General features: G+C 39.0%; 1 protein-coding gene across 8 annotated transcripts in view; it reads left to right on the top strand.

Moving 5' to 3' along the window:
- The window catches only part of Erc1 (ELKS/RAB6-interacting/CAST family member 1), a 356,262-nt gene that overhangs the window by 176,188 nt on the left and 167,574 nt on the right, over positions 1-12,500 (top strand). The gene's annotated exons all lie outside the window — the stretch shown is intronic.

Raw genomic sequence — 12,500 nt, 5'->3', positions numbered from 1 at the left:
TTGGCTTGCTCCACGTGCTTTCTTATAGATCCTCAGAACCACCTGCTCAAGGGTGATACCGCCCATAGTAGTCTGGGCACTTCCACATCAATCAGTAATTAAGAAAATCCACAGAAAGAAAGAAAGAAAGAAAGAAAGAAAGAAAGAAAGAAAGAAAGAAAGAAAGAAAGAAAGAAAGAAAGAAAGAAAAGAGAGAGAGAGAAAGAAAGAAAGAAAGAAAGAAAGAAAGAAAAGGAAGGAAGGAAGGAAGAAAGAAAGGAAGAAAGAAAGAAAGGAAGAAGAAAGAAAGATGCAAAATGAATAGAAATTTTAAAAAAAATCCACTACAGGCTTGCCTACAGGCAAATCAGACATCTTTTTCTACTGAGGGTCCCTCTTCCCAAATGACCCCAGCTTGTATCATTTGACATAAAGCTAGACCGGATACCAGGTAAACAGAGTTCAGTGATGTAGTAGTGGGAAACTGATGGGCTAACTCCCCTGCTGAGAAGCTGCTGTTGTTGGAAATTAAGGCGAAAGATGGTAAAAAAAAAAAAAAGTGCCCAGTTCAAGGCAGATATACTATAGTAGGTACCTCATAGAGTCCCTTAATAGCTTTATAGTCATTTAATGACTAAATGATTAAAGAGACGACAATGTCATCTCTTCTTAGGAGTACCTATTTTATTAGGGTAGTATTAGTGAACCTTAGCAATCAAACTGTCTGACTCCCTAGCTAGGGTTATAAGCATGTGCCACCCATTCCTCCCAGCTTTGTTTTTAACCTAGCTCTGGGATGGAGTGCAGACCCTCATGCTCACACTGCAGCCACTTGACTGACTGAACATTCCTCCCAGCCCCTGTCCTCCTCTCTGTTAGTACCTTCCACCTGCAACTTCTTTCCAGCTAATGTGGGGTGGGCCTCACTTAGGACATATTCCACCTCCATGAATGGAAACTTTATTTACTCCTTAAACATGTGACCCATTCATTACTTGAAATGTGGTTTACCAACTGTAGAGCTTACTCTTCCAACAAGGTACATTTACCAATGATCTGCCAATTCCTGAGATAAGTGCTTTGTTCATGCTGCTATTTCATCACCGAACCAACACATCTGGGTAGAAAATGAGCCTCTGTGCTCACTGGTCCTCTCAAAGAAGAGTACAAAATGGTTCCATTTCTTAGAGTCTGCGATTTCTCTTGAAGCAGTGTCCCTGTTCTTACCACTGATCTGGAGGTATATTAGTTCTGTATAACTTCTATGGCCTTTCAGGTCTGACTTTTGTGGCTTTGATAGCAGCAGCCTGCTGGGTAAACAGCAGCATTAAATGAACACTTTAGTGACTTAATTCTATTTCATTAATGAATGAATGGATGGAATTTTATTCTCACCTCTGCCTGCACACTCAAGGACTGTAGTCCTCTACTAACTAGTCATCTTAGGGTTAGTAGTAATCGTATGATTTTTTTTGCAATAGTTATCAAAGTAGTATTTTACAATATTTTATTCTGTTTTAGCTGATTTTCTGGTGCATTTATTAAGTACACTGTCATCAGAGCAGTAATTACAGTTGTATATTTAAATACCTAGACTACCTATTTATTTATATTTAGTTCTTGATTTTAAAAGATTATACATGTAGGGCTGGAGAGACGGCTCAGTGGTTAAGAGCATTGCCTGCTCTTCCAAAGGTCCTGAGTTCAATTCCCAGCAACCCCATGGTGGCTCACAACCATCTGTAATGGGGTCTGGTACCCTCTTCTGGCCTGCAGGCATACACACAGACAGAATATTGTATACATAATAAATAAATATTTTTAAAAAAGATTATATATGTAAAACACAAATAAAACATAGAAATAATTATCCTTTTTCCTGACTTCAAGGGTGGAAAAATAGGTATCTCAGAGGATGAATGCACAAAATTCTAGCTACCCGTTGCTTGCTATTTTAGCTAATGGAAGCTAGCATGAAAGTCTCAGGTAACAACTGGTCCTCATCTGAAACAGTCAGTGGTTTGTACAAACATGTATAAATTCAGAAAATTCAGAGCATTATAATGTCATATAATATAGTTTCCCGTTGATATGAGAATCTTTTGTAATTTGATTTTATTTTCTTTTAAATTGTACTTCTGACCTTTTTTGGCAACTTTGACATTGGGATCTTCAGTATTTATCTTATCTTTTCCTGACTTAGAAATAGGTTTATAGGGGCTGGAGAGATGGCTCAGCAGTTAAGAGCATTGCCTGCTCTTCCAAAGGTCCTGAGTTCAATTCCCAGCAACCACGTGGTGGCTCACAACCATCTGTAATGAGGTCTGGTGTCCTCTTCTGGCCTGCAGGCATACACACAGACAGAACATTGTATACATAATAAATAAATAAATATTTAAAAAAAAAGAAATAGGTTTATAATATTTGTAAAACTACTTTCTTTTCTATTGTAAATGATATAAGCTACATTTAACTTTTAAGGAATTCTTTACATCTATCTATCTATCTATCTATCTATCTATCTATTTATTTATTTATGTGGGGGGGGTTGCATGAGTTCTAATTGATCTTAATAATAAAAACCCAGAACCAGATATCCAGGTAAATACTGAAAAATCAGAAAGATAAAGGAGCAAGCCACAGCCAGCTCTTACCTTGCTAACTCCTCAGCTGAAAGGGAGTAAGCTCCTGTCTTCTCCCCCTTATATCCCTCTCTCCTCCCAGCCATATCACTTCCTGTCTATCTGTATAGACCTCCAGACCTCTGGTTAACTAGTGGCTAGCTAGTTCTGCCCTCTGGTCTTCAGGAAAGCTTTATTTGTTAGAGTACAAACAAGATATTACCACAGGGAGGACCATATATGATAGCATACCTGTGACAGTCATAGGGCAAGTTGTGGGTGTTAGTTTAATCCCTCCACCATGGTGGGTTTTGGGGATTGAATTCAGGTCGTCATACTTGGCAGCAGGTATTTTTACTATCTGAACTATCCTGTAGCTCCATTTAATCATTTATAGATAGTTATCGATATATTTCTACGACTGTACCTACCCTTCTGAGTCTCTCTTTTTTGGTTTTCTGAGACAGGGTTTCTTTGTAGCTTTGGAGCCTGTTCTGGAACTAGCTCTTACGGACCACGCTGACCTCGAACTCACAGAGATCCACCTACCTTTGCCTCCTGAGTGCTGAGATTAAAGGCGTGTGCCATCACTGCCTGGCTCCTTCTGGGTCTTAAACTGGGTTTCATGTCTCTAGTGACAAATTATTGAACTGAATAGCTGAGTGGTCTGATAGTATCACTAATGCAAACATGTCTTAGAACTATGAAAATCATTATCTTATAGTAAAATCTAGTTGTTTTTGATTACTAGTTAGATTAGGTACTTACTAGACTCTGAAATGAGTCTTGTGGAAATGTATCATCATCTGTTTGATGGTGACAGCTGGCTTCAAAACAAATGCCACGAGAGCCATTCAGCACTTGACAAGGATTTCTGGCCCATTGAAAGTAGTTGTTAAATAGGTGTGCACTACTATAGCAGAGGCCTGTCTGCTCAGACCTCTCTTTTACATCTGAGAAATATTGTAAGAAATGCATTTATTAGTGGAAATTTCTAAAGTATTTTCAATTTAAAAATATAAACTCAGCTAGAGAAAAAATGCCAGTAGAATTGAAAACATTTATATTATTGTAGACTTTTAAAAGTATAAGTAAAAGGGTGGATAAATTGAAGCATACGGTTTTGGATATGTATTTGCACGTGTGCATGTTCTTGTGTTTGTGTATGTGCATTCACATATGTATATGAATGCAGGTCAGAAGACCACCTCGGGTATGCTTCCTCGGGTACTATCCACTTTTGTGCTTTTGTGTATTTGTGCCTGTTTGTTGTGACCAGAGATCAACATTAGGCATCTTCCCCAGTTACTCTTCGCCTCATTTAAAAATATTTATGTTAATGTGTGTAGGTGTTTTGCCTACATGTGTGTATGTCTGTGTACCATGTGTCTGCAGAAGCCAGATGAAGGTTCAGATCCTCTGGCACTGAAGTTACGGATGGTTTAAGCTGTCATGTGGGTGCTGGGAACAAGAACTCTTTAACTTTTAAGCCCTCTCTCCGGGCTTTCCATTTCATTTGTTTGAGACAAAGTCTCTTGCCAGAAACTCACCCATTTAGTAAGACTGTGTGGCCAACATGCCTCAGGAATCCGTCTGTCCCAGAATGGGAATTACAGACATGCACTGCTATGCCTTGCTTTTTTTGTGGGTGCTGGAGATGAAACTCAGGTTCTCACACTTTCGTGGGAAACACTTAAATGACTGAACCATCTCCCCAGCGGCATTGGAGACTAGGTCTGTCACCGACCTGAAGCTGTTTAGCTAGGCTAGGCTGGTTGACTGGTGAGCCCCAGCTAACCTCTGTGTCTGTCCCTAGCCATGGTGCCCAGCTGTCTTTTCATGGGTTCTCAAGAGAGTACTGAGTTCTTCATGCTTGCAAGGCAATCACTTCGTCACCTGCTGTTTCCCCGGCCCTCAATATGATTTTTAAAAGCTTTCCTTAGAGTTCTTGTAATTTTCATGTACTAGTGTATGAGATCTACATGCTTACAGTAAGCGTGTCAGACAGCTTAAATGTTACCTCAGGACTAATTTAGACTACTATTTCTCTACATTTAGTAACTGTCCTAAGATTTGTGGGTAAACAAAAAGACTCCCTTCAAATGTTGAGCTTTATTATGGCCACTGTGGGGGGGGGGTGAGTCTGCATGCAAGCCTGTGCACATGCATGTACATACTCACATGATACTTGGGAGCTCCTTTTCTGCATTCTAAGAAATAAAATTCCATTCTTTTGTTCATTTATTTTTCTTTTAGCAAAATAAACTTCTGATAAGGTAAAATGACTTATTTGAAACTATTTTGCATTTTGTTTAAAATCATTTATAAAGTTATCTTGTAACCTTATCTATAAAACTTATTTATAAAACATATTTATAAAGTTATTTTTATATTAAACAACAAAAATATATCTTAGAGTTTCAATAACATCATTAATAAAAGATGCAATACTACCAGCCACCTGGAGGAAAACTAACAAGTGAAAGGACAGCAGCATGTTCTTTTTTATTATTTTTTTAATATAATTTTTTTTGAAAAAAAATTTCCGCCTCCTCCCAACCTCCCATTTCCCTTCCCCTCCTCCTATTCCTCTCCCCCTCCCCCCATTCCCCTCCCCTCCCCCACCAGTCCAAAGAGCAGTCAGGGTTCCCTGCCCTGTGGAAAGTCCAAAGTCCTCCCTCCTCCATCCTGGTCTAGGAAGGTGAACATCCAAACTGGCTAGGCTCCCACAAAGCCAGTCATGCAGTAGGATCAAACCCCAGTGCCATTGTCCTTGGCTTCTCAGCAGCTCTCATTGTCCGCCATATTCAGAGAGTCTGGTTTTATCCCATGCTTTTTCAGTCACAGTCCAGCTGGGCTTGGTGAGCTCCCAATAGATCAGCCCCACTGTCTCAGTGGGTGGGTGCACCCCTTGTGGTCCTGACTTCTTTGCTCATGTTCTCCCTCCTTCTGCTCCTCATTGGGACATTGGGAGCTCAGTCCGGTGCTCCAGTGTGGGTCTCTGTCTCTATTTCCATCCATCGCCAGATAAAGGTTCTATGGTGATATGCAAGATATTCATCAGTATGGCTATAGGATAGGGTCATTTCAGGTTCCCTATCCTCAGCTGCCCCAGGAACTAACTGGGGATATCGCCCTGGGCACCTGGGAGCCCCTCTAGGTCCATGTCTCTTGCCAACCCTAAGATGGCTCCCTTAATTAAGATATGTGCTTCCCTGCTCCCATATCTAACCTTCCTTTATCCCAGTCATCCCGTTTCCCCAAGTTCCCCCCATCCTCCCCTTCTCACTTTTCTCTCCCCATTTCACCCTTACCCCCCTCCCACCCCACCCCCAAGATCCCAATTTTTTGCCCGGCAATCTTGTCTACTTCCCATAACCAGGAAGATAGCTATATGTTTTTCTTTGGGTTCACCTTCTTATTTAGCTTCTTTAGGATATCAAATTATAGACTCACTGACCTTTATTTATGGCTAGAAGCCAATTATGAGTGAGTACATCCCATGTTCATCTTTTTGGGTCTGGGTTACCTCACTAAGGATAGTGTTTTCTATTTCCATCCATTTGTATGCAAAATTCGAGAAGTCATTGTTTTTTACCGCTGAGTAGTACTCTAATGTGTATATATATTCCACACTTTCTTCATCCATTCTTCCATTGAAGGACATCTAAGTTGTTTCCAGGTTCTGGCTATTACAAATAATGCTGCTATGAACATAGCTGAACAAATGCCCTTGTCATATGATCAGGCATCTCTTGGGTATATTCCCAAGAGTGGCATTGCTGGGTCCAGGGGTAGGTTGATCCTGAATTTCCTGAGAAACCACCACACTGCTTTCCAAAGTGGTTGTACAAGATTGCATTCCCACCAGCAATGGATGAGGGTACCCCTTCCTCCACAGCCTCTCCAGCAAAGGCTATCATTGGTGTTTTTGATTTTAGCCATTCTGACAGGTGTAAGATGATATCTCAAAGTTGTTTTGATTTGCATTTCCCTGATCGCTAAGGAGGTTGAGCATGACCTTAAGTGTCTTTTGGCCATTTGAAGTTCTTCTGTTGAGAATTCTCTGTTCAGATCAGTGCCCCATTTTTTAATTGGGTTAATTAGCATTTTAAAGCAGCATGTTTGTTAAGTATTATAGTATTAGTAACACTAAAGGATAAAACTCCCCAGTAGAAATATTGAGGACATTGTCAAATGGAAACAAATTGTTATGAAAAATACAGAAATTGAAATAGAAATTACATAGAATTTCAACATCTTTAAGCCAGTGACATAACCTTTTTAATGTGATGGACTTTTTTCACTGTATATATTACAAATAAATCTGTGAATCTTTAGATTCCTTCACCTGATCTTTGATTTTTTTACTGCTCTTACTATTTATCTTCACATGAAATATAAAACTTAGATTGTCAAGTTTAGCCATTTTGACACTCTCTGTAGCTTTGCCAGTTGGGGTCAGTAGATAGCTGCTACAACAGTTCTAAAGCCCCGGTCAGTAACTGTGCGAGATGGTAGGACCAAAACTGTCAAAAAATCTGGTTGGTTTCTAATCGTAAATTTTTCAAAGTATATATTTAGAATGTTTTTTGCATTATTATGCTTTCTTTTAAAAGTGTGTTTAAAAATAATAATTGCTTATATAGTCTTGACATTTAAGAATTGATTCTGCCTCCAAACTTAGTCTTGAGTTTTAATTTTACATTGATATTTTATAAAGTTGTAATCAAATGTAATATTAACTTTTAGTGGACCCAAAGTCAAAGGTTGGCACATCCCAGAATTGTCCCTTAGAGATAAGTGCCACAGCCTGTTGATGTTTTCATGGTAGACGTGTTACACTTTTGTTTACACTGCTTGAGACCTACTATAGTAGACAGCATCACACTTGGGGGACCTTCAGCATCACACATAATGCTCTGTTTATAGTGAGTGCTTCAGATTTTAGACATCATTCTCTTATCTCCCAGTTACTGATCATGGCAGTAATTGTCTGAGATACAAGGATAAGTGAGCCCAGGGAATCTGACAGCTTCTCCCTGGCTTCTGTGTGTAGCTGATGTTGTCTTTAGGTACATCATACTGACTATTTTTAATGGAAGGTATTTTCCTAGTGAAATGTGAACAGTATAATTTGTCCTACCCACTAGGTAGTTCTTATATGTGTTATAATCTAAATTATAGTTTGATAATTATTTCTTTCTCTTTAATAAACTGTTAAAAATTCACCAGAGGCAAGTGTAAAGTGTATTAGTTCAAAAATCAAGCAGTATGAATTTTACTCCTTGTTCTCTTTAATATCTGTGATTTAGTAAGTTCCCTAACTCCTCCAATCCCCTCTTTTAGAGGGAAGAAATCATTCCCTTCACAAACATCCACTCATGTCTCACACTGAGATAACCTATAAAGGCTATCTTCAAATGTTGAGATTTATTATGGTGTGTGTGTGTGTGTGTGTGTGTGTGTGTGTGTGTGTGTGTGTGTGTTGGGTTTTCATGCAGCCCTGTGTGTGCTCACTTGATACTTGGGAGTTCTCTTCTTGATTCATCAGACATTAAATTCCATTTTATTTCTTCTGACAAAGTAAACTTTTGATAGTGAAATGACTGATCTTTTTCTCACAATTTGTTTACCTGAATACAGTCCCCAGAGTCTACATGATAGGAGAGAATCAACTCCTACAGGTAGACCTTGGGCTTCCATATGTATGCCATATAATGTCTCTCACCAAAGGGGGTATGTTTTTAATTAAAAAAATAATAGTTGTTATGCCTTTGTCAGTGCTATTTGAGAAAGAAGCTGTGACCTGGTATTTACGTTATTTATAACCTTCTTTGTTCCAGAAGTACAGAAAATTACCTTTTTATTTTGCTTGTGCCTTGTGAACCTGTTTGTTGCTGAAGCAACCAGATTATAGGAGCTACTTAATCATACAAACATATAAGTAATGAAAATCCAGTCTGCTGAAAGAATACTTTGCAATGTATTCATTCAGATTCTTCTCATTTTTGTTTGGGTGTTATTGCTTACCCGTGTTTTAATCTAGTCTACTTCCACCGTCACCCGCTACAGCATCTCGCTCTCTCTTCACATGGTGTTCCTGCCATACCACTTTTTCACTTCCTTCCAATTGTAGTTCACTATCGATTTTTGCTTTATCTCAACCCATTAGTCTTTCCTTCATTTCTCTCTCTTTTCTGCTGCAATTTCTTGCCCTCGTTCTAATAATTAAATTTCTAAATTCCTCATTCCTCTAATTAGATACCTTTGTTACCCTCCTGTTAACATTTTAGATAAAAGTGAAAACACAGGCCAAGGCCCTTCTTTGTCTCTTCTTCCCTCTGTTGTCACACTGGCACCCTTATTTCCTTTGTTCTGGAGCTTCTGATATTTTGATGATTTAACTTCATCAGAGTGTTCACACAGGGAGCAGCTCTAGTGTTCTATTCCCCTCCGTCCCATTCCCCCAAGGTCTCCCCATCCCCCCTTCTCACTTTTTTCTACCCATCACCCCTTACCCCCATCCCACCCCACCCCCAAGTTTCCATTTTTTGTCTGGCAATCTTGTCTCCTTCCATTATCCAGGAGGATAACTATATGTTTTTCTTTGGGTTTACCTTTTTATTTAGCTTCTCTAGGATCATGAATTTCTTAATTATTTAGCATAAGATTTGTGTCTTCTTTTCCTCAGCTGTCATCCTTTTGTTTTTCAGTAATAGTGACCTCGTATTGTCCAAAAGCCATCGTGTGATAGGTCCTAGAGAGCCAGGTTTGCTAGCTGAATATGCTCTCTTCATTTGCAGAAAGGAAACAGAAAACCAAATAATTCAAATTGACTTCAAATTGTTTTTCTGACCTGTAGCCAGAGAGAAAATCAGTAACCACCTGGAAATCATGGTTTGTGGATATTATTCTTGCTTTGTGTATAAAAATTCATTATAATTTATTTGGAGGTACTGAAGTAATGGCTCAGCATTTGAGAGCATCTGCTGCTTTTTTTTTCTTTTTTGGTTTTTTCGAAGACAGGGTTTCTCTGTGGTTTTGGAGCCTGTCCTGGAACTAGCTCTTGTAGACCAGGCTGGTCTCGAACTCACAGAGATCCGCCTGCCTCTGCCTCCCGAGTGCTGGGATTAAAGGCATCTACTGCTTTTATAGAGGATCCAGGTTTGGTTATCAGCACCCAGAAGGTGGCTCACAGCCATTCATACTCCAAATTCAGATGGGTCATAATGCCCATTTCTTACCTCTTCTTGGCACCAGGCATACACATGGTACACATTCAGACATGCAGACACAATAATCATACATATTAAATAAATAAATCTAAGAAAAAAATTAGACTCACTTTGATATATGTATGATCAGAGGCAGAAATACCTAATACATCTGGCACTGAATCAGTGAGAAATTAAGCATTATTTAAGAAAATTGTACTTTACTAACACAGGAAACTCAAGAAGTAAAAGTTTTGAATTCAAGTAGAACTTGTCATTCAACATGATTGACAAGATGCTAGGAAAACAACATCCACAAAAACAGTTGAAGAGAGTAAGTAAAATACGCATTTTTGTGAGTCAGCAAGAGAAGGTATAAGAGTATAGATAGGCAGGAGATCCAGAAGTGTACTTGGTAAGATGTTAGACTTTGATTTGGGGCTTTAATTTGACTATAATAAAGAAAGAATCCAAAACAACCCAAGGAGGAAGGGCAAATAGACAACAAAAATTAACATGAGTGGGGCCTGTTTGTTTGTTGTTGTTTTTGTTCCACCCGGTACCCCACAACTGTTTAGTCCCAATGAAAATCACACCTAGGTCTCCATAAATTATAAGCTGATTGGCCCATTAGCTCTAGCCTCTCACTGGCTAACTCTCACATCTTGATTAACCCTTTTCTGATCTATTAGCCATGTGGCTCAGTACCTTTTTTCAATGGGGCAGATCACATTCTGTTGTTTCAGTGGTCTGGACAGGAATGGGAGGAATCAGTTTCCTCCTTCCCAGAATTCTCCTGTTCTCATTACATCATTTCTACTTCCTGTCTGGTTTTCCCACCTATATTTCCTGCCTGGCCAATCAGTGTTTATTTAAAACATGATTGACAGAATACAGACAATTCTCCCACATCAAACTCTGCTTTTTTTTTTTTTTTAAAAAAAAAAAAAGTAGTCCACAAGTCCAGAAGTATTTCTATGAGCTGGGAAGGAAAGAAGGGTACCCAGTGGATGGCATTGGGAATGCTTGCATGTTCATAACTACTAGTCCTGCAGAGTTAAGTTAAAATGATAACTGACTTTGCCAGTAATTTTAATATTTAGAGTAAACGATCAATGCCAAGCAAAATTGCACTTGGCAAAACATGTTCAATAGGAGAAGGGAAACCTGAAAAAAAAAAAGAGAAAATTAAAACTTTCCCACAATGTGCAAGTTCAGAGATTTATATTGGTGTCTTAAAAAGCTTAATGGGAACATGGCTCATTTGAGAACATAACTGAGATCAGCAGTTACATTGAAGAGTGTTCATTTGGCAGGGCCCGAATTAGTCTCAGCCTTTGTTGCATCAGCTAACAATTCATTTCTCAAGGCAACTCACATAGCTTAGCCAAAAAAGAAAAAAAAAAAAAAAAAAAAAAAAAAAAGGTCTTCTGTGTACCATTAGGCCATTGTAGGAGTGTGGGTATATTAGACACCATACCTGTAGGGGACCAGATAACATCAGGACCACTAACACAATCTACCAATGGTGCCAAGTAAGAAATATCATGTGACCATGTGTCAAGAAAAGATTACAGTTACAGATCTTAGGATGAATGCTTGATAAATTATGTTCATACACTTTATCGAAAGATGCCAAGACAAAAGTAACAGATAAGATCTAAACTGAGGGCCGGGCGGTGGTGGCGCATGCCTTTAATCCTACAACTCGGGAGGCAGAGAGGCAGGTGGATCTCTGTGAGTTTGAGGCCAGCCTGGTCTACAAGAGCTAGTTCCAGGACAGGCTCCAAAGCCGCAAAGAAACCGTGTCTCGAAAAACCAAAAAAAATAAAATAAAAAATAAAAAGATCTAAACTGAGTAAAACGATTTGTATCTGTGTAACTTCATGAAATTAAGAAAATAACAAAAACAAGCAGAGATATATTAGACTTAGAATTCTAAAACAGAAACTGCATAGGTGGTCCTTAAATAGCTAAAATATCTTTATCCTCACAGATTAATATTAAGGCATTGTACATGGGTCCTGGAGATGCTCAGGTGGGAAAGGCACTTACTTCCAAGTCTGAAGACCTGAGTTTGCTCCTTAGGACTCATGGTGAAAGGAGAGAACTGACTTCCTAAGGTTGTCCTCCAAACCTGCTGTTTCTGTCAGTCATCTTTATTGCAGTGTGAGGTAGAATGATGAAATCAGGCATTCCAGTCTGCGAGGGAAAACATTCAGTCTTTTATCATATTTCGTCTGCCTTTGTAATTGAAGAAGTTCTAGTCTTAGATTGTTAGTTGTTTTTATCCTGGAACTGTTAAAAATTTTCATACTTTTTAAAAATCTATTGAGGTGATTATGTATTTTTCCTGTGTTCTATTAAAATGGCATATTACATGGTTTGATAGTTATTGTAAAGCCAACCTTTTATTCTTTAGATAAAGTCCAGTTTTGTGGAGTCTCAGTCTTCATGTTTTGAAGGCGTAAGTTACAAACAATGCCACACCCGTTTGGAATTATGATTAATAGGGTGATATTTATTTAAAGGGGAAAAACCTTACAGATCACCATCAGCCCTCTGCGCAACCAGGAAGGGAGTCTAGTTGCTGGCGGAGCAGGAAGTGAAGAGCGAGAGGAGAGGGAAGTGGCCGCTTTTTTAAAGGGAGAGAGACCACGCCCCAATGGGCTGGTATCTCAGC

Source organism: Microtus ochrogaster, unplaced genomic scaffold (genome assembly GCF_000317375.1).
Source record: "Microtus ochrogaster isolate Prairie Vole_2 unplaced genomic scaffold, MicOch1.0 UNK1, whole genome shotgun sequence".
NCBI classification, from domain to species: Eukaryota; Metazoa; Chordata; class Mammalia; order Rodentia; family Cricetidae; genus Microtus; species Microtus ochrogaster.
Note: the sequence above shows the minus strand (reverse complement) of the source record. Positions and strands in the feature narration are given on the sequence as shown.